Consider the following 23,958-nt stretch of genomic DNA (forward strand, 5'->3'; position numbering starts at 1 on the left):
TTAAAATATTCTCAATAACTGCGCCAATGGCTTAAGGCCTAATTAAATGTACGTTTCATCAGAAAGCCAAAAATTGTTACAAACATATATAGTTAACAAGACAACGTTGCGAAGCAAAAAATATATTCTTGATAACTGCACAACGGCTTACGGCCCGATTAAAAACAAAGGAAGGAGCATTACAATAGGATATAAACATATAAGGAACAATTGCAGATTAAAAACGAATAAACTTGAAACAAATGATTTCCACCTGAAAATTGTATCAAAGAGTTTACGGCCTAATAACCCATGTAACTACTATGTAGACACTGCACGTGTTAATGGAACGGCAAATTTTATAAATACTGAGCCTCAGTATTATTTCAGTGAGTCACAGTACTTACAGATTAACTGAATTAATGGCAGATGGTCAAGAAAAGCAATTTACAGTTGGCACAATTGTTTTAAAGTTTGCCTGAAATTTTCCTTAGTGTCAAAAATCCATCAGCTCTGTGGCAAAGCAAATAGACGGAAGTTAAATTACAGATTTCCTCTTAAACGGCGTTTCTTTACTCAGACCACAGCAGTTAGAGTAACAAGAATAATTAAAGCGAATACCGAAACTAAAATTATAGTTAGAACCAAATTTTAAGAAATACAAGGAATTTTTTATTGAGTTAACAGTCGCAGGCCATCTGTATAATTGGCGGAGGTGGTTTTAGGATATGCCCTGAAATACGACAAAAACACAAAGAGTGCATAGCTTTGCATACAACAAGAATTTGCAGCCCAGAGGCCAAGCACAGTAGTAACTAAGTTTATAGTGCAGGAGGCCCTTCACGGAATCAACGGTTAAGCTAAGGAGAGTAAACGACGGCAGTAATCGCTCAAAACTACCGACAGAATGGGCAAGGTCCAGTCAGCACATTCATTTAATAGACGAAGCGCTATTTCGGAAATAAATAAACGGCAAGTAACACTTATCTAAAGCAGGTAGCTGTCCAGCTAGACTACCAAAACAAATCACTATAAAGGAACGTATCACCAATTCACTTTGACACCCATCACAGCACTACGTACGTCATACGAGTACAGTGAAGCCTCTCGTAACTAAGAATAAGTGTCCTGCAACATATATGTGAAATTCAACAGTATGGTATACAAATACAATGCGTAAGGCAGGTTTAACAAGCACTTAAGGTGCCAGGAAAACAAATTAAGCAGCGCTACTTGCATAAAACGCAGGACCCTGGATAACATGTAAGACAGCCAAATATAAGCAATCTTAACAGTAGGCGCCAAGAGCACTATTTAAACAAATACAGGGTAGGGTAAATAAAAGTAGCCTGGAGAACAGAGTTCCAGGGTACAAAGAAAAACAGTAGGGGAAGAGAAATACAGTACTAACCCGTTCACCATTCATCTCTTGACACTTTTGGGCCCTGGTGAGCAAGTTGCTGAAGGCGGACCTAAGGTGAAATGCTGGAATTGTTACAGTCTCATCCGAGATGTTTTGTCGCAATTCTTGAAGACTGCGAGGTTGTTGCAGTACACCTTGGACTTGAGGGCTCCCCACACAAAGTAATCGCTCACTGACAGATCAGGTGATTTGGGTGGCCAGCTAGGGCCGCGACCAGATTGACCTCTGAAAACAACTCTGTTAGGCGTGAAGATCGTGTAAACGCACTCCCAGGTTCGATCGGCTGTATGCGCAGTTTCTCCATCCTGTTAGAAGTAACTGTAGGTCTTTTCCTCCTCTTTAATGCTGCCACAAAGGATTTCAAAATATTGGCAGTGTAACGCGCCGAAGTCAGAGTCTGATCATGCAATGGTGTTCCGTGGAAGTTATCCGGATTCTCCGCTGTCGAGAACCTGTGATCCTGTGAGTTGACACGACTACTCAGGTGAAACCAGGCTTCATCAGATGTAAAGAACAGAACCATGTCCAAGGCATTCACTGTTATCTCAGCGAACAGCCACTCACAAAACTGGAGGCGCTAAGGAGCATCTGTTGGTTTTTAATGGATGCACAACAGACACTCGGTAGGGATGCATGTGCAGGTCCAGGTGGAGTAAGCGTCCGCACCGTCTCTTGCGACAGGGGTCTGGCTTATTTGGTGGGACACTGAAGCATTTTCTCGTTAACTGCAGCCACATTTTCTGGTGTGCGGACACATTTCGCAATGCTTTTTCACTTGTTCGGAACAGATCCTTTTCGGATTAAGCGTTGCACGGCAGTCTTTCCTGGCACTTTGACACCACAAACATCTTAGCATACACCTGACCACACCGTTTCCACGACTTTGTTGTCAAGTAACTTTCCACAATAAACACCCCCTGCTCCGCTGTGTGTACCATCGTCCCCGTTGCACTGCTCCACTCACACTGACACAATGCGCACTACGATCTGAATCGGTGTGGATCAGGTGGCGGGCGTACACGTGGTGTGTGCGTTCAAAAAATGGCTCTAAGCGCTATGGGACTTAACATCTGAGGTTATCAGTCTCCTAGAATTAGCACTACTTAAACCTAACTAAGCTAAGGACATCACACACATCCGTGCCCGACGCAGGATTCAAACCTGCGACCGTAGCAGCCACCTGGTTCCGGACTGAAACGCCTAGAACCACTCGAGGTGTGCGCGTCGCGCGTGTTTGCATTAATTGACGTCCAGTCGTATCCACTCGTCCGGGTCACTTATTTGCCCCACCCTGTATTAAACGCCTTTATGCATTGGCAGCGAGGAGACAATCAGAAACCTACTAAAAGACATAACAGAAAATCTTTTACACACTCCACAAGGCAGCCACGGTGCTCAATGAATAACACGTTTACGCCTTTAACGCACGATCACCAAAACTGTAAATACGTGCCCGGTTATGAAACAAAACGGGTAACTTTGGCTCACAATATCAGACGGTAGAAAAGTCACAACTATTAAGGAAGCGAATGAGAAACCAGAGTGCATGAATTTAGCGCCGATAAAAAAGCAAAGAAAACAGTCCGTACAAAAATGTTAACTGCGAAAAAACCATGGATAACAGAGGAAATACACTCCTGGAAATGGAAAAAAGAACACATTGATACCGGTGTGTCAGACCCACCATACTTGCTCCGGACACTGCGAGAGGGCTGTACAAGCAATGATCACACGCACGGCACAGCGGACACACCAGGAACCGCGGTGTTGGCCGCCGAATGGCGCTAGCTGCGCAGCATTTGTGCACCGCCGCCGTCAGTGTCAGCCAGTTTGCCGTGGCATACGGAGCTCCATCGCAGTCTTTAACACTGGTAGCATGCCGCGACAGCGTGGACGTGAACCGTATGTGCAGTTGACGGACTTTGAGCGAGGGCGTATAGTGGGCATGCGGGAGGCCGGGTGGACGTACCGCGGAATTGCTCAACACGTGGGGCGTGAGGTCTCCACAGTACATCGATGTTGTTGCCAGTGGTCGGCGGAAGGTGCACGTGCCCGTCGACCTGGGACCGGACCGCAGCGACGCACGGATGCACGCCAAGACCGTAGGATCCTACGCAGTGCCGTAGGGGACCGCACCGCCACTTCCCAGCATATTAGGGACACTGTTGCTCCTGGGGTATCGGCGAGGACCATTCGCAACCGTCTCCATGAAGCTGGGCTACGGTCCCGCACACCGTTAGGCCGTCTTCCGCTCACGCCCCAACATCGTGCAGCCCGCCTCCAGTGGTGTCGCGACAGGCGTGAATGGAGGGACGAATGGAGACGTGTCGTCTTCAGCGATGAGAGTCGCTTCTGCCTTGGGGCCAATGATGGTCGTATGCGTGTTTGGCGCCGTGCAGGTGAGCGCCACAATCAGGACTGCATACGACCGAGGCACACAGGGCCAACACCCGGCACCATGGTGTGGGGAGCGATCTCCTACACTGGCCGTACACCACTGGTGATCGTCGAGGGGACACTGAATAGTGCACGGTACATCCAAACCGTCATCGAACCCATCGTTCTGCCATTCCTAGACCGGCAAGGGAACTTGCTGTTCCAACAGGACAATGCACGTCCGCATGTATCCCGTGCCACCCAACGTGCTCTAGAAGGTGTAGGTCAACTACCCTGGCCAGCAAGATCTCCGGATCTGTCCCCCATTGAGCATGTTTGGGACAGGATGAAGCGTCGTCTCACGCGGTCTGCACGTCCAGCATGAACGCTGGTCCAACTGAGGCGCCAGGTGGAAATGGCATGGCAAGCCGTTCCACAGGACTACATCCAGCATCTCTACGATCGTCTCCATGGGAGAATAGCAGCCTGCATTGCTGCGAAAGGTGGATATACACTGTACTAGTGCCGACATTGTGCATGTTCTGTTGCCTGTGTCTATGTGCCTGTGGTTCTGTCAGTGTGATCATGTGATGTATCTGACCCCAGGAATGTGTCAATAAAGTTTCCCCTTCCTGGGACAATGAATTCACGGTGTTCTTATTTTAATTTCCAGGAGTGTACTTTAGTCGATCGACAAAAGAAGGAAGTACAAAAACTTTCATCGATATTCAGGAATACAGACATACAAGTCACTTAGGAACGAAGTAAATAGGAAGCGCAGAGAAGCTAAGGAAAAATGTGAAGAAATAAAAACGAAATGATTATCGGAAGGACTGACTCAGCATATACAAAAGTCAAAACAGACTTCGGTGAAACTAAAAGCAAGGTCTGTAACATTAACAGTGCAGTGGGAATATCACTGTTAAATGGAGAGGAGAGAGAGAGGATAGGTGGAAAGAGTATGTAAGGCCTCTATGACGGGGAGGACTCGTCTGATGAAGTGACAGAAGAAGAAACAGGAGTCTACAGGAAAGAGATATGGGATGCAGTATTAGAATCAGAACTGAAAAGAGCTTGGGACGACTTAACATCAAATAAGGCAGCAAGGAGCCGGCCGAAGTGACAAGCGGTTCTGGGCGCTACAGTCTGTAACCGCGCGACCGCTACGGTCCCAGGTTCGAATCCTGCCTCGGGAATGGATGTGTATGATGTCCTTAGGTTAGTTAGGTTTAAGTAGTTCTAAGTTCTAGGGGACTGATGACCTCAGAAGTTAAGTCCCATAGTGCTCAGAGCCATTTGAACCATTTTTTGAAGGCAGCAATGACACATAGCATTCCGTTGGAACTTCTAAAATCGGTTGGGAAAATCGCAACAAAACGATAATTCTCGTTGGTGTGTAGAATTTTTGAGACTTTTGTAGTGCTGTGTCTGCTTTTGCCGAAGGGTCCTCAGTTTGCTGTTTTGCAACCGCGTCAGTCGCCGCCGCGAGATCGACAATATCCCCCGACTCAGATATAATTGCTACAGCTGGGCCATGTCGGGTCGGGCGGCGCCGAACTTAGGATGCAGCTGCCACTACCGCTGTCAGGTCGCGAACCGACGACCATCTGGCTCCCCTGTCGCCGGGATCCGCGTCACCTAAAAGTGCTCCCCATCCAACGAGCAACGACGACGCCTGCCGTACTTCTGTGACACTGGGCAGCCATGGTCACAAGACTCCGTTGGAAGCCTCATCCCGGTAGCAGGGCCGTGTCCAGAGACCTCCGCCGATCATAGTCAGTATGCTCCTAACCTAACCTAACCTAACCTAACGAGTCGGCATTCACTGTGCACGTAGACCGTCTCCTAGAGCCGTTGGCCGGTTTGCCACGCCTGCTGCTCCGATGCTGGAATATTACAAGGCAACGCCGTGTCCTCAATGAAGGTGCATCCAAATAATTGTTCAACTCAGAAAGAATAGTAAAGAACTGTTATCTTCGACCGATTGTCCCTCTACACACCAACAACACCCGCCAGTCTCCCTCACCATCATCCGAAACCAGGATGCCCCAGGTAGGAGTCTAGCACCTCTTGACAAGCACGAGAACAACTCCCACCACCTAGTAGATGTCATTGCGTCCAAGATGCGCTACAATTAATTTAATTTCCTACGAATACGATATAAAGTCGCACTACGTGTCAGAGACACTGTTACTCTCGTATGGAGTAGGAAGTGGAGTGCAATATACAGAGTCTGTGATGTGATGAGTACAATAACAGGCTGCCTCAGCCCTCTCATTGCACTATTTTTCTATGAAAACACGGTACCTGGAGAAAGCGTTTGACGAAGCAAACAGTGCAAAATGTTAGAAGCTCTCAGGAAAATAGGCGTAAGCCGTAGGGCAAGGCAGGTAATACACAATACGTTCAGGAACCGTGAGGGAAAAATGAGAATCGAATACCTAGAATGAGGTGCTCAGGCCATGAAGGGTGTAAGACAAGTATGTAATCTTTCGCTTCTCTTGTTCAATCTGTTTATGGAGGAATCGATGACGGAAATAGAAGGAATCTTCAGGAGTGAAAGGATATGAGTGATAAGACTGAGTACAAAATATGGAATAAGAGTAAATTGAAAGAAGTTCAAGGTAATGAGGAGTAGCAGAAATGAGATTAAAGACAAAATTAACGTCGAAATATTTGATCGCGAAGCAGATGAAGTTAACGAATTCTGCTATCATGCAAGCAAAATAGCAAATGACAGACGAAGCTAAGAAGACATAGAAAGCAGACTAGCATAATCTTTGTGGGCATTCTTGGCCAAAGGAATTCGACAGTATCAGTTATAGAGAATAGAGGTTGTGATATGGTGCTATAGAAGGAAGTTGAACATTGGGTACACCAATAATGTAAGTAAAGAGGAGATTCTGCACAGAATAAGGGAGGAGTCGAGCGTATGCAAAAATTTAACAGGAAGGAAGAGGATTATGTAAAAAGGGGGGGGGGGAGGGGGTGCTGAAAAGTATTGTGTACAATTTTTTTATGTGAAAACTATTAAAGCATTTTCAATAAAACTCGCTATTATGAAGGGTGTTCAAAAGAAAAGGTACGAATCAACGATGTGCATGTAATTGAAATCTTTATTCAAAAGCAATCACCAGAGGCCTGAGCATAACTATCCCACTGTTTCATGAAGCAAAGGATACCCTGTTCACAGAATTTCTGTGGCTGTGCCAGGACCCAACTCTCCACTGCATCCTTCAGTTCATGGTCCGAGTTGAAGCTCTTCCGTTTGAGACGTTTTTTCTTAGCGGATCAATCACATAGAAATCGCAGGGCGACATGTCCAGACAGTAGCACGAATGTTCGAACTGCATCCGCTTGAACTTGGCGATTACCCTTTGTGTGACCTTCGAGACGTTTGGACGTGCGTTATTGTGGAGTAGAATCACTTCCTGCGTGAGCAGCCCAGGCCGTTTGCTCTTGCTTGACTTACGCAGGGACGTAAAAAACGACGTAGTACATCACCTTGCCTACTGAGGGTACAGCTTTGAATTTTTTAGAGCGAGGTGCCGACGTTTGCTTCCACTGCCTAGATGTCTCCGATATCCTAAAGCAGTATTCGCAATTGTTGGTTGTTACAACCTTTTTTATTTTAACACTCTTTGACCATTCTGCACTTCTATTCTTCGATTTTATTCTTCATGTCTACATATCTTCAGCCCTCTGCTGTTAGTGGGGTCCTAATTGTAGCGTGTAATACGGCAGTGTATAACGTAGTTGCGTATGTCAGTGCGTGAGAAACAACGTGCTGCAATGGTGTTTTGAATTCTAGAACTTCGCCCACAAATGAAGTACCCTTTGCTTCAGCATGATAATACCAGACAATAGACGACCGCTGCGACAACTGCAACAAACCGACGCCTTCGGTTCACTGTCATCCATCATCCCCCATAAGGTTCCTACTTGGCCTCGTCAGATTTTCATCTGTTTCCAAAACTTGAAGAACACCTTTGAGGACTTCACTTTGGTGGTAATGAAGTGGTGCGAGCAGAGCTGATCTATCAACAAACTGGTTTCTCGTTGGGAGATGTGTGTTCGTTGCCAGGATGACTGTGTTAATAAATAAATATGTAGAGAAGAAGAATAAGGATGCAGGGTTAAAACTGTAGAGCAAGGCAGAAATTGGAATATATCCAAGAAACAATTGAGAACGTAGAGTGCAAGTGCTATTCCGAGATTGAAACCTGGCACAGGATATGAATTTGTGGAGGGTCACATGAAACCAGTCTGATGACTCTGACACTTCCCCTTTGTACGTAAAGAATGACAGGGCTGGAAAAACTCTTACGTTATTTGATTTTTAAACAGCTGAGAAAAACTGAACGTACTCAGATAGTGTTCTCTTTACTTATTCTGATCATCACTAAACTGACACACAATATTTTAGTGCAACGCAATCTGACTTTTCAATAATCCCTACAAAAGAATGGCCCTGACTGACAATAACGTATACCTTTCATGAATCACTTACCTCACAAAGATCTTCGTGACTAGAACTACTGCAATACAGCCAGCACCAATACCGCCAGCTAATTAAAAGTTTCTACTACTGAAGGCACTAACTACTGATTGGCATAGTTAGCAAATGAAAGATTTTGATAGAGAACAATGTATTTACCTTAATAGCGTTCAGAAGTCATAATATATATATAATTTTGTGACATCCAATTAAACAAATTTCCTTTTCCTGTCGGACACACGTTCAGATCGTCCGCTCATAGTAACCTCTCAAAACTCTGGCATCCCTCTTCCCACATCCACCACTGCTGGCGGCTCACCTCCAACTGCCCATCGCTACGCGCTGTTTACATCCAACTGCCCAACAGTACACAAGCGAATATTCCAACAAGAGTTCAACCAGCCACAGACTGCTCACAGCGCAGTCAGCGATTTCCATACAGAGCGCTACGTGGCGTCACCAACATAAAAACCTAAACAGCCTACTTACAACTCAGAAAAAGTGGGTCCGAAGAACAAAGAAAGGCACAAGTATACCTCTTTCAATAGGACCATGAATAGTGAAGCTATATGGTGTTGCAAAGCCAGCCTTCGGTTTGAGTTTTATCTTATGTAAGAGGATCTGTGTTCTGACAGTTTTATAACTACAAGAAACAAAAAGAAATATGCAGTTCTAACACAAAAGAAACTCCTCACCTCCGTCTTGCCTGTAGAGGCCACAGGTGGCACCTTTTAAGCTAGTTTATGTGGGAATGAACACGGAACTGGCGTAACTTGGAGAGTAAAGTTCTTGCGTCAAGAACAAGAGGGAATGGTAGCGCACCCTCTGCTACGTCACGGGATGAAAGTGCGAGGCAGGCCATTAACGAAACAATACACAATCAACACCAGCCGCTCGCTCATTCGTCGGCCAAAGTTGCTCCTGTAGTTTCTGCAGCGCACAAGATCACTCATTAAAGACTTGCAGAGTCTTAGAACTTATCAGCTCATTTCTCTACCTAAAACTCTCGCCTCTCTCTATTGTTAGCTGCTCTCAGCTTTTTCCTAATGTATTTCGTGGGGTATAATTAATTCACTCAACATCAGGCCTCATCAGGTAAAGACTCGCTGCACTGAACAACGCTTTCTCGAGAGTATTCCACACTGCATGTTGTAGTACTGAAAGCCATTCATAGACGAAAAGTAACAGCGTCAAATTTGGAGGAAGCAGCGATACAGTTCACACGAGAATAATCTTGCTGTTCTTGAAAACGGCAACTCTTATACTGGAGGTTTGTTCAGACGGATATTAAAAGAAGAGAAGAGGTGGGTAGAAGATATTTCTACGTCTGCTTCTGTACTCTGTAAGTCACCTCACATTATAGTGTGAGGCAAAGGCTACTTTTGAGACCACAGTTTTTACCTCTTATTCTGTTTTGATCGTGAGTATATATGCTAAACACAACCTACCGTGCGTTAATTTTTTTTTAATTTCCCAGTTAACGTCATTTACCAGGACGTTGGTCGGAGGAACTAATACCTGTTGCAACTGTCTCATGAATCAGCACTGAGAGTGTTTCGCATCAGTTGTCAAACGTGTGATAATATTTACGACGACATGTTTCAGTACTACTTTATCCCATTATCAAGTGGTACAAAACAAGAAAAATCAATACACCACAGTACCACACATACCATCAACTCTGTAAATACTTGTATATCTTGTAGTATATGATACCTTTAAGTCTTTATGCCGTTAGGCACCGTCAAAATAAAAACCAGCAGCAAACGACCCTAGTCAAACATCGTTGAGCATCTCATGTTGGCACATCATACTGTCGCAAGGCTCAGTCGTAAACTGAAGGCAGCTGCCTTCACCCACCATAGACAGCGGTATCATATAATGCACGATCACAGCCTCAAGCTATGCTACTGCCTATCGTAAAATCTTTGAGCATTGCACTTCGAGTGCTAGCAAATTCTCGAAACCAGTATTGCAACGTGCGCAACGATATACGAGGTGGTCAGAATCGCTCTGAAAGTTCTGTAACGGTACTGAAGGATAGGCTGTCCTGAGAAATAATGGTTAAGAAATAGATTAGATTCTTTTCGCCGTTTCCTAGTTAATTAGCATTGAAGTTAGGCGGTTGCGCAAGCGAATTCAAGCGGCACGCCGGAGACAATGTTGCCAAATGTGTTTTTCGTTTAGTTTCGTGAAACCGAACAAGAGAACGATACTAAAATTGGACTTGGGACGGCAGTAAGGATCGAACTCCAGCCAAAGCCGGAGCAGCCTCCTGCGCTATCAGCTACTCTATGAGAACACCTGACACTAACTGTATGTGGCATATCGCTTGAATTTGCGAGACCAAAGGCCCCATTGGCTAACTTTAAAGCTAATTGACTCGGAAAGGGCACAACGAATCGAATGTTTCTCTCAACAGTTATTTCTCAGCACAACCTACTCTGCAACTCCGATAACAGTTTTTCAGACTGACCACCATGTTGAATGCCCAAATAGAAAATACTAAACCTGACGTCACTAATTAGAATATGCTGGTCGCTTCTTCTCAAATAGGGCATCGTTGAAGTTGCCCTGGAAACACCCTTTTTACACTTCTGTCTTCTCATATAACACGCTGACGCGTTCCTCTCTTAAAGCGCAAAAAATTTCAACTTCCTCTAAATTTAAGAACAACCAACCTTTTTCCTCGAAGTACAGTACCCTCATACTGTCTGTGATGTCAGCCAATGAATGCTGCTCCTTCTTGAAGTGCATCGTCACTGTCGACGAGACATTCTCTTTTCTTGTAGTCTTTAAAACTTAGTTCAAAGTTTCTTCCAGTTTCCTGCACGTACTTCATTTCATAATCCTGATACTTTATTTGATGCATTCCTGCTTTCCCTACACAATTCTCCCCAGTGCCAATCTTATGCTTCAACCTCTGCTACAGTTTTTTGTCCGCATTGAATGCAATTTCAACACGTTTGTTGTTAAATAATCTCGCTAATTTATTTCAGATAATTTGACAATATGGCGTGACTTTGTATTTCTGCGGATTTTTCTAGTTTTGCTGGACTCTGTGCACTATCACTGCATCAATCCTGTCTATTAAACCCTTGTAAGATGTGTATATTTCTATTGTCTATTGTCAAACCACAATTTATGAAAGATGTTTATATTTTATTAATAGGATTAAGTAGGTATAATTAATATTTGTCATTTTGGAAGTAATTGTGGTAGCTGAGAATGTCTGCGCCAAAGTATTGTTGGCGGGAGAGACCGCACATTGATATAATTTTAAAAAGGCCGCATGGATACATTTTAAGAAAAGAGCGGGAAAGACCGCGCATTGATACATTTTGTAATGGTAGCAAGGATTGTCTGCACCAGAAAGCATTGTTGGCGGGAGAGACAGCACTTTAGCGGTCGTAGGAAGTCAGTAGCAAGTGAGATGTGAAGCGAGTCGGTGGTAGCAGGTCTGAAGTGAGAGGTTGAGAGGAGCGGTGTGCCTGCCAGCCACCAGCTATGATTTACAAGAGATTATAAACGGATGTACAGAGACATCAGCTAACTATTATCATAAGAGGAACTAATATTATTGAATTATTTTTTTTGAGAAACTCAAGACTACTGAAGGTATGTTTGCACAATGCTAGTTGTACGATTATTGTAAAAAGTAAGTCCCATTTGAACGTTTGTAAAATCATTTCATTACCAACAGAAAGTATTTGAAGAATCGTTTTCAGAATATAATTAATTTTTGTCAACAATATTGCATTACCGATTATAATTCATCCCAAAACCCATCAAGGTAAAACTTTGCAAAATTTTATTGTTGTCAATAAAAAATTAACTATGAATTACGTAACATCAGTCAAATTAATTAAAGAATAACGTCAGCATTGCTATTAAAGCATAACGTCAGCTTTGGTAATAAAACAGCCACTTATTATGACAGCCCACCAGCAGCTAATAGAGTATAGTAAAACAGAGTAAGTATATTTCTGTCGCAGTTCGATGTAGCAGTCAGATGGTGATCCAGTAACAGTAAAAAAGGTAAGGAACAGTTTTGGGTTATTGCAGGTAACGACTGAGGGCCACGACGACGACAGATTCTATGTTTCATCGAAATAATCAGCAAATCACTTTTAATAAGCAGCATATAAATTTGTATGCGAAGATTGTACTTATTATTATTGAGTAAGAGAATTAATTTCAAAGGGAAGATTTCATTTGTTATTATTAAGCAAGAGATAGAAATCCTAAGGGAAGGTTTCATAGGTTATTGTTGAATGGAAGGTTGCGTAACAAAAGAGATATAGAGGGGACGGGAAGGTTTCACCCTCATCAAAACCATTTTCTATCGCTATTTCTCTAAGTGTTTTCATTGCTTCATCTTTGTTCTTAGGAGTTTGTGGGATGCACTGCATTTCTGAATAAGGTTAATTCATGTTTGTGGAGGTAGCATCACGTCTTCTCAGTTACTGCACCTGTGAATGCAGGTTTTCTAAATATTCCTGTATCAAGCTTGTTGTTATTATTCTCGATCATCAAGTCAAGGTGGTTTAATTATCCCTATTGCTCCTGCTGAGCTGCAAATGCTATATACTTATGCATGTTGTTAAAGTGACTCCTTGATACACTAGAAGTATATCATGCCAGCCGATGAGGCCGAGCGGTTCTAGGCGCTTCAGTCTGGAATCGCGTGACCGCTATGGTCGCAGGTTCGAATCCTGCCTCGGGCCTGGATGTGCGTGATGTCCTTAGGTTAGTTAGGTTTAAGTAGTTCTAAGTTCTAGGGGACTGATGACCTCAGATGTTAAGTCCCATAGTGCTCAGAGCCATTTGAACCATTTTTTGACACTACACTCTCAGGAATTTTAAGAGTAAACTTGTACTACTTTCGTAGCGCCTGTCAATAAATTTTGATGAGCAGCTCAATAACTATGTCGTGTTAAGTAAACAAACGGCAACGAAAGGCGCCGCACTTCTTTGAATCCTACATCTCCTTTAACAAGTGCGTCAGACGTGCTAGCAGTACTAGCGAATCCCTCGACAGAAGGTTTTGTGACGTACATCTTTCGTGGACGAATTGAATGTACTTACGATCCTTACAATGAATCTCAGGTTACCATCCGCGTATCCTGTTTGTAGTATGTGATCTTTCCACATTAGGTCGGCGGGGCAGTATTATATACAGGGTGACCCAAAAGTTTGTTTACGTTTGAAATTGCACTAATTCAAGGAATAATGTAAATAGAGAAGTAAAACTTAACACACATAACTGAAATGACATGGGGTTTTACTGAAAACAAAAAGGAGTGCAGAAACCGGCCAACAGGTGGCGCTACACAGCAACACCTCAGTGAGAGAAACGTATTGAAATGAGCTGTAGTGAGAGAAGGAGTCAGATGCGCCAGCAGTCCCAGCATCTGTCAGAAAAGGCACTGTTAGTGGAGCTTTGCTTTCACAATGGAGAATCCGCTACTGTAGGTCTACAATGCTATACTCCTTAAGAAGGGTGTTTGAACAGACAAAGGTCCTGTGACAAGTGTCACTGAGAAGAAAATGATCACAAAGTTGGAAGCCAAGGTTGTTCAGAAAATCGGCTCAGTAATGGGCGACCAGACGTAGAGCTACTGCTGCTCGGACAGTTCAGAAGAAATGGAGACTTTAAAGGTTTCATCTCCGCATAGTGAAGTCAGCGCTAGTGAAGTAGCACGTCGCACAGCCATTGTACGCACTGCTGTTTCGAGAGCACTAAGGCTTACCCTTCAGTGCAGATGCAGAGAGCATTTGCGGTGTGGGCATTTCAGAAAAGGAGGTAGGTGACGATTGTTTGGCTTCAGTGTTGTGGACTGACGAAGCCCGTTTCACACTCCGAGGGTCTGTCAACATCCACAACTGCAGAATCTGGGCTATCGAAAATCCTAGAACTGTCGTGGAAAGAACGTTACATGACGAAAGAGTCACGGTGTGGTGTGGATTTATCACATCAGTCGTGATTGGACCCTTTTCCATTGAGGAAATGTCGAGTGCTGATTTTCAAACTGTCAGCACAACGGATGCGAGTTACGCCGATATTTTACAAAATCGTATCATCTCTATCCTGGCTGATGAACGTCTGCAGGAACTGAAACGTACCCTTAGAAAAATTATGAATTACTGTGCTGGTAAACTTCTATGTTATTTGATACAAAGACAGCTGAGTAAAAGTGAACATACTCAGACAGTTCTCTCTTTACTTATTCTGTTCATCACTAAACTGACACACAATATATTTTTAGCGCAACGCAATCTGACTTTCAATAATCCCTACAAAAGAGTGGCCCTGACTAACAATAACCTATACCTTTCATGAATCACTTACCTTACAAAAATCTTCGTTACTCGAACTACTGCAAGACAGCGAGCGCAAATACTGCCAGCTATATAAAAGCTATATATAGCTATATATACTACTGAAGGCACTAACTACAGATGGGCATAGTTAGCAAATGAAAGATTTTGATAGAGAACAAACAATGTATTTACCTTAATATCGTTCAAAAGTTATTATATGTGTGTGACATCCAATAATTAAACAAATTTCCTTTTTCTGGCTGACACACGTCCAGATCGTCCGCTCAAAACTCTGGCATCTCTCTCTCCACATCCACCACTGCTGGCGGCTCACCTCCAACTGCGCAACTCTACGCGCTGTTCACATCCAACTGCCCAACAGTACACAAGCGAATATTCCAACAATGAGTCCAACCAGTCACAGACTGCACACAGCACAGTCAGTGATTTTCATACAGAGCGCTACGTGGCGGTACCAACATAGAAACCTAAACAGCCTATATATAGAGCGTACGACTTTTATACAGGACGGCGCTACATCCCGTATTGCCACACGTGTGAAAGATGTCTTGTGCTCAACGATGATTCTTAGTTGCGGGATTACCTGAAGTCGCGAGTCTACCGAAATCGTCCCCCCCCCCCCCCCTCATTAACGATGCTAAAAGCGACAATTTCTCACCATACCTACTGATTCACTGTACAGTGCTGTTCACACTGTTCACAAAATTGTCCCTCGGCTACAGGTATTTTTGGTGAATGACGGCTAACATTCTGAGCATTTGTTACAAAGAACATCGTCTTTGCTAAATATCAATTGTCGTGATATCTATCGCTTTTATATCATGCGAAGCGCCATCTGTCGTTCATTTCGTGCACATATTTGTGATTTCAACGAAACTCCATGTCATTACAAGCATGTGCGTACATTTTTCCGTGAAGTACTGAATTTTCAAATGTTAACAGAGTTCTGGGTCACGCTGTATTTTAGGCTTCAAAATAGCTCCAGCGTTTTTTCTACATTCGAGTAATCCGTCGAAGTGTTCAACAGTTAGGTACACCTTCCACCTACTTCTCTACATAGTCGCCGCTCCAACTTCGAGTTTTGTCGTAGTGTTGTATCAACTTTCCAATATCCTCGTCATAGAAAGCAGCCGCCTGTGCCTTCGGCCAGTTATCTGCACTGGTCTGCAGCTCGTTGTCTCTGTAAAAATTTTCTCTTCATAGCCAGCGGTTCTTGTGAGAAGAGATGAGACTCAGGGGGAGCGAATTACGGACTGTATTGTGGGTGAACAAACACTTTTCATCGGAAACGCTGCAGGAGCGTCTTCATTGCCCCTGCAGTGTGCCGCCAAGAATTGGCATCAAGAAGGAACTGCTCGACAGTTGTGTTATGTGGGTTGTATGACACAGGTCCTCACACTTGGCGGGAGACGCTTTTCCCTACGCATCTTTACGTGCTCACTGTTCACTCAAAACTGAAAACAGCGACGCAACACGACCGACGGGCATACTATAGACACTTGCTCAAGACATTTGTGGAAAGCTTTACTGGATTTTTCCAGTGGTTTCCATTTTGCGACCGATCGGAACTCACTTTCGGGACAACCCTTGTATTTCACTGCAGTTTTCTGGTGTTGCGACTTTCCTACATACAGAAACGTTATAGCCCCACAGAGCTTCTTGCATCATGCTATAGAGCATTTATATGTACTGTGAGTAGTAATTGTTGTGTAGCACTGCATTGAGATGTACCTGAAATTACATTATCTTCCTACAACCTCGACACTTTTACGACATGTTCTGTTCTATTTGCCGTAAGTTATTGAAAGCAGTCACAAAGTAGATTCATCATTCCGCAGTTTTGTACAGTATACACTAGGCAACAGTAGAGAAGTGTACCGAAATAGAGGCCTCGAAATCGACATGGGCGCCTTCAACTACCGCCCTTCATAGACCAGTGTTAGTCAACCCTACCCCTATCACCAACAAATGGACGTTCCAACTTTCATCTTGTGCGGTAGGCGCTAGGGACTAAAATGACTTTCATTAGGTTTTCATAAAATTCTGATAAAAGGTATTTGTCTGAATGAGTGGTCGATGTTTTTTCGGACATGTGCGAAAGAATAGACACGACGCATTCAAATAATATGATAGGCCTAGCTGGGCAATGATCAACCTTCTTCAGTGCAGATGCACAAATACGTCCGACCTCTTATCGGAATATCAGAGAGCGAACATGGAGGCAATGGACAGGGACTGCAGATAAGTGGGAATGTGGTTCGGCCGTGAGGTGTACGGAGATAGTCCGCGAAGTTGCGTTAACGCTGTGTCCGGGTTGCGCAGTGGATTCGATCAGACGGTTAGCTATTCTCTGTAATAAGAAAACTGCGTGAACGTGTCAACGGAGAACCTGAACGGGTGTCGTAGGACGTCCGTCCCCAACGAATTCAACGAACAATATGGAACAAAATGAGGCAAAAAAAGAAAAGAAGTCTGTACGCGCCTGGCTACTAAGCACGAGATCCTCGATTCAAATCCCAATCCGGAATAAATTTTTGACTCGTCGCCGCTGATTCCGCGTAATGTCGCAAGGCAGCTTATAGCAGTGATCCCCTCTCTTTCCTTTCTTCCCCTCTCTACCTTTCATTTACATGTAAGGTATTTGGCAATTATTATTGTTTGTTGTTGTTGTGGTCTTCAGTCCTGAGACTGGTTTGATGCAGCTCTCCATGCTACTCTATCCTGTGCAAGCTTCTTCATCTCCCAGCACCTACTGCAGCCTACATCCTTCTGAATCTGCTTAGTGTATTCATCTCTTGGTCCCACTCTACGATTATTACCCTCCGCGCTGCCCTCCAGTACTAAATTGGTGATCCATTGATGCCTCAGAACATGTCCTACCAACCGATCCCTTCTTCTAGTCAAGTTGTGGCACAAACTCCTCTTCTCCCCACTTCTATACAAAACCTCCTCGTTAGTTATGTGATCTACCAATCTAATCTTCAGCATTATTCTGTAGCGCCACGTTTCGAAAGCTTCTATTCTCTTCTTGTCCAAACTATTTATCGTCCATGTTTCACTTCCATACATGGCTAACTCCATGCAAATACTTTCAGAAACGACTTCCTGACACTTAAATCAATACTCGATGTTAAAAAATTTCTCTTCTTCAGAAACGCTTTCCTTGCCATTGCCAGTCTACATTTAATATCCTCTCTGCTTCGACCATCATCAGTTATTTTTCTCCCCAAATAGCAAAACTCCTTCACTACTTTAAGTGTCTCATTTCCTAATCTAATTCCCTCAGCATCACCCGACTTAATTCGACTACATTCCATTATCCTCGTTTTGCTTTTGTTGATGTTCGTATTATATCCTCCTTTCAACACACTGTCCATTCCGTTCAACTGCTCTTCCAAGTCCTTTGCTGTCTCTGACAGAATTACAATGTCATCGGCGAACCTCAAAGTTTTTATTTCTTCTCCATGGATTTTAATGCCTACTCCGAACTTTTCTTTTGTTTCCTTCACTGCTTGCTCAATATACAGATTGAATAACATCGGGGAGAGGCTACAATCCTGTCTCACTCCCTTCCCAACTACTGCTTCCTTTTCATGTCCCTCGACTCTTATAACTGCCATCTGCTTTCTGTACAAATTGTAAATAGCCTTTCCCTCCCTGTATTTTACCCCTGCCATCTTCAGAATTTGAAAGACAGTATTCCAGTCAACACTGTCAAAAGCTTTCTCTAAGTCTACAAATTATAGAAACGTAGGTTTGCCTTTTCTTAATATAGCTTCTAAGATAAGTCGTAGGGTCAGTATTGCCTCACGTGTTCCAACATTTCTACGGAATCCAAACTGATCTTCCCCGAGGTCGGCTTCTACCACTTTTTCTATTCGTCTGTAAAGAATTCGCGTTAGTATTTTACAGCTGTGACTTATTAATCTGATAGTTCGGTAATTTTCACATCTGTCAACACCTGCTTTCTTTGGGATTGGAATTATTATATTCTTCTTGAAGTCTGAGGGAATTTCGCCTGTCTCATACATCTTACTCACCAGATGGTAGAGTTTTGTCGGGACTGGCTCTCCCAAGACTGTCAGTAGTTCTAATGGAATGTTGTCTACTCCCGCGGCCTTGTTTCGACTTAGGTCTTTCAGTACTCTGTCAAACTCTTCACGCAGTATCATATCTCCCATTTCATCTTCATCTGCATCCTCTTCCATTTCCATAATATTGTCCTCAAGAACATCGCCCCTGAATAGACCCTCTATATACTCCCTCCACCTTTCTGCTTTCCCTTCTTTGCTTAGAACTGGATTTCCATCTGAGTTCTTGATATTCATGCGAGTGGCTCTCTTTTCTCCAAAGGTCTCTTTAATTTTCCTTTAGGCAATATCTATCTTACCCTTCGTGAGATAAGCCTCTACATCCTTGCATTTGTCCTCCAGCCATCCCTGTTTAGCCATTTCGCATTTTTAGTCGATCTCATTTTTGAGACGTTTGTATTCCTTTTTGCCTGCTTCATTTACTGCATTTTTGTATTTTCTCCTTTCATCAATTAAATTCAGTATCTCTTCTGTTACCCAAGGATTTCTACTAGCCCTCGTCTTTTTACCTACTTGATCGTCTGCTGACTTCACTATTTCATCCCTCAAAGCTACCCATTCTTCTTGTACTGTATTTCTTTCCCCCATTCCTGTCAATTGTTCCCTTACGCTCTCCCTGAAACTCTGTACAACCTCTGGTTTAGTCAGTTTATTCAGCTCCCATCTCCTTAAATTCCCACCTTTTGCAGTTTCTTCAGTTTTAATCTACAGTTCATAACCAATAGACTGTGGTCAGAGTCCACATCTGCCCCTGGAAATGTCTTACAATTTGAAACCTGCTTCCTAAATCTGAATCTGTGTCTTACCATTATATAACCTATCTGAAACATATCAGTATCTTTAGGGTTCTTCCATGTATACAACCTTCTTTCATGATTCTTGAACCAAGTGTTAGCTATGATTAAGTTATGCTCCGCGCAAAATTCTACTAGGCGGCTTCCTCTTTCATTTCTTCCCCCAATCGATATTCACCTACTACGTTTCCTTCTCTTCCTTTACCTACTGTTGAATTCCAGTCACCCATGACTATTAAATTTTCGTCTCCCTTCACTACCTGAATAATTTCTTTTATCTCATCATACAGTTCATCAATTTCTTCATCATCTGCAGATCTAGTTGGCATATAAACTTGTACTACTGTAGTAGGCGTGGGCTTCGTGTCTATCTTGGCCACAATAATGCGTTCACTATGTGTTTGTAGTAGCTTACTCGCACTCCTATTTTTTATTCATTATTAAACCTACTCCTGCATTAACCCTATTTGTTTTTTTATTTATAACCCTGTATTCACCTGACCAAAAGTCTTGTTCCTCCTGCCATCGAACTTCACTAATTCCCACTATATCTAACTTTAACCTATCCATTTCCCTTTTTAAGTTTTCTAACCTACCTGCCCGATTAAGGGATCTGACATTCCACGCTCCGATCCGTAGAACGCCAGTTTTCTTTCTCCTGATAACGACGTCCTCTTGGGTAGGACCCCCGCCCGGAGATCCGAATGGGGGACTATTTTACCTCCGGAATATTTTACCCAAGAGGATGCCATAATCATTTAATCATACAGTAAAACTGCATGCCCTCGGTAAAAATTACTTGCTTTCAGCCGTTCGCAATACCACAACAGCAAGGCCGTTTTGGTTAGTGTTACAAGGCCAGATCAGTCAATCATCCAGACTGTTGCCCTGCAACTACTGAAAAGGCTGCTGCCCCTCTTCAGTTACCACACGTTTGTCTGGCCTCTCAACAGATACCCCTCCGTTGTGGTTGCACCTACGGTAAGGCTATCTGTATAGTTGAGGCACGCAAGCCTCCCCACCAACGGCAAGGTCCATGGTTCATGGGGGGGCAATTATTATTATTATTATGATATACTTTAACATGCAGTAGCTCTGCTTTATAAATTTTGTAGAGTAAAATTACTTTGGTGCTTTATAAATCACCATTGCCGGAGATGCAGAAGTGGGCGGTAGGTGAAAAGGTTAACTACCCCTGTAGTAATCGAATGTGGCGAATTGTTATTTTACAGGGTATCCGTTTGCAAACTCCTTGTTAATTCGAAAGGGTTTTCGTTATCTAAAGAGGTCGTGATTATAATACGCTCTCATAAGACCTATTCCTTATTGCTACAACATATCGACATGTGCTGTATTAACCTGTAAGTATCTGACGAACCTTCTCGAAAACAGGAATGATGTGTGCTGTTTTCTAATTGCTTAGAACTACTTACTCTAGTGAGCAAAGATAAATTGCTATTGGAGAGAGAGCAAATTATTTTGAATAATCTATATAAAATCACACGGTTGTCTATTGTGCGCATTGGGCATAGTATTTGAATCATCCTTATTGGTCGGTAGCGTTCTTGAGATACAGACGCGTTCAGGAGTGTTTGTCTTCATATAACCGGGTTGAAACTGGATCCATCTCGAGATTATGCTTCGACCGTCTGCAGCACGTTACAGTGTACCGCAGGTTTCAATGTGGAGAAATTCATTAGGTGTTGTGGCATAGGGGCCTTTTGTAAATAGAAGTGTGGCTTCAACTGGTTTTCGGAGCAGTAACAATTCCAACAACAAATAATGCATTTTCTGATCCATCATTGATTGTTATCAATTAAATTCTTTATTATCAATTTCGTTATGTTCTAATGAAAGAACAGTCTATTGACGAAACGGATGTGGAAAAGAGTTATGCAATGCTGTGGCTAATGAGTTTTGGCACTGTTACAAAAGGGAACTCGTACTGTTAATTGTGTATACATTGTTGGCAAAATCAACAACAAAAATATGCTGCTCTAGTTTACTGGGTACACTTTTAAAAAATATTGTACCTAATGTATTCCACTCGCAGAATAAAGCTATCATGTAGTAAGGACACATAACAGCAGCACCTGGAGCTCCTGCTGATAACGACGAGGTCAGACTTCAGAACACAGCACGAAAAATGTAATCGTCAAAGCCGAAAAATCTATCTACAACCAAATATGTGAGAAAAAATCATAGGATTTGTTTTTGTATCTGGTATCTGGCGTGATGAGGAGGTATTGAGTAGGATTGGGGAGAAGAGGAGTTTGTGGCACAACTTGACTAGAAGAAAGGATCGGTTGGTAGGACATGTTTTGAGGCATCGAGGGATCACAAATTTAGCATTGGAGGGCACCGTGGAGGGTAAAAATCGTAGAGGGAGACCAAGAGATGAATACACTAAGCAGATTCAGAAGGATGTAGGTTGCAGTAGGTACTGGGAGATGAAGAAGATTGCACAGGACAGAGTAGCATGGAGAGCTGCATCAAACCAGTCTCAGGACTGAAGACCACAACAACAACATCTGGCGTGATATCATCTTCCAAATCTTCCAAGTTTTGTACTGAACCCATCATTTCTTTTCATTCAATATGATAAATAATTCAACTACAGGATAATGATGAGGCAGTATCTAACAACAACAGCTTTGAAGAGTAAATACGATTGCAGTGACTGTGTATACTGACATTCTTGGTGACTTCTCGTCTTAACTAACGTTTTCACATTTAAACTGGTGCTTTGTACACTCGTGCCCATAAATTGAGGATAAATGCAGAATGTGGTGCCACACAACGTGGCCTAACCTGTTACAGTTCCTCCGTCAAAGACATGCAGGGGTGTACGTGCACCAATCATAATCCCACCCCACGCCATCAAACCACGAACTCCATACAGGCCCCTTACAAGGACATTAAAGGGTTGGTATCTGGTTCCTGGTTCACGCCAGACGAAAATCCGGCGAGAATCACTGTTCAGACTATACCTGGACTCCTCCCTGAACATAACCTGGGATCACTGCTCCAATGACCATGTGCTGTGTTCTTGACACCAGGCTTTACGGGCTCTCCTGTGACCAGGGGTCAGTGGAATGCATCTTGCAGATCTCCGGGCGAATAAACCATGTCTGTTCAATCACCTGCAGACTTTGTGTCTGGAGAAAACTGTTCCAGTACCTGCAGTACTCCGTGGCCGTCTGCGGGCACTGATGGTGAGATGTCGGTGTTATTGTGGTGTCGTACACTGTGGACGTCCAGTACTGTAGCGTCTGGACACGTTTCCTGTCTGCTGGAATCGTTGCCATAATCTTGAGGTCACACTTTGTGGCACACGGAGGGCCCCTGCTACGACCTACTGTGTTTGACTAGCCTCCAGTCGCCCTAGTATTCTACCCCTCATAACGTCATCAGTATGTGTTCTTTGAGCCATTCTCAACACACAGTCACCATTAGCACGTCTGAAAATGTCTGCACACTCACTCTCTGCACCGTACTCTGACATGCACCAACACACCTCTGCGTATGTGGACTGCTGCCAGCGCCACCGTGTGACGACCGCAGGTCAAATGCACCACACGGTCATACCCCAAGGTGATTTAAACCAGCAAACCGCCCACCAGAGCGTTGTTTCATCAGCATTATCCTTAATTTATGAGCATTAGTGTATATTCTTTGCTTTTCTGAGAGAGCTTGGGAATCGCACTGTGGACTCAGGACAGGTGATGCAGGACCTCGCAGGAAAAAGGAGGAGGAGGAGATTAGTGTTTAACGTCCCGTCGACAACGAGGTCACTAGAGACAGAGCGCAAGCTCGTATCAGGGAAGGATGGGGAAGGAAATCGGATGTACCCTTTCAAAGGAACCATCCTGGAATTTGCCTGAAGCGTTTTAGGGAAATCACGGAAAACCTAAATCTGGATAGCCAAACACGGGTTCGAACCGTCGTCCTCCCGAACACGAGTGCGGTGCTAACCAAAGCGCCACCGCGCTAGGTCTGGCAGAATAAAAGCATGCCTTGGTATGCAGCTGGAACACAGGAGTTCATAGAAACAGAGCCGGTCCGTAGCACAGGTAGAGAATGGAGCGTTGTCATGGTGAAAACTGCATCGCCTGGCAGCTATCTGGTGGATCACGCCTATTCTTTGGTTTTATGGCATGTTTCCACTCTGGCCGGCTGAGCAGAGAGCTTTGGGACGGGACAAAAGCAGGAGGCTGGCGCATTGTCTCTGCTAAGAATAGTGGCTTCAACAAGTAAGTCTCCAGCTCTCCAAAAAACCAGAAGATTCCATAGAATTGCGGCTAGACTTGGGTACATTTCTTTAACTGTATCAGGATCTAGAGAGTGAATCTAGATGCTGAACGTGAAATCACTATGTCAGATGACATAGAGGGAAGTTTTTTAGACATGAGGGGTGGATAGAGAAGACAGTGGACTTGTTTAACATGACGC

Source organism: Schistocerca serialis, chromosome 5, assembly GCF_023864345.2.
Source record: "Schistocerca serialis cubense isolate TAMUIC-IGC-003099 chromosome 5, iqSchSeri2.2, whole genome shotgun sequence".
Lineage (NCBI taxonomy): Eukaryota > Metazoa > Arthropoda > Insecta > Orthoptera > Acrididae > Schistocerca > Schistocerca serialis.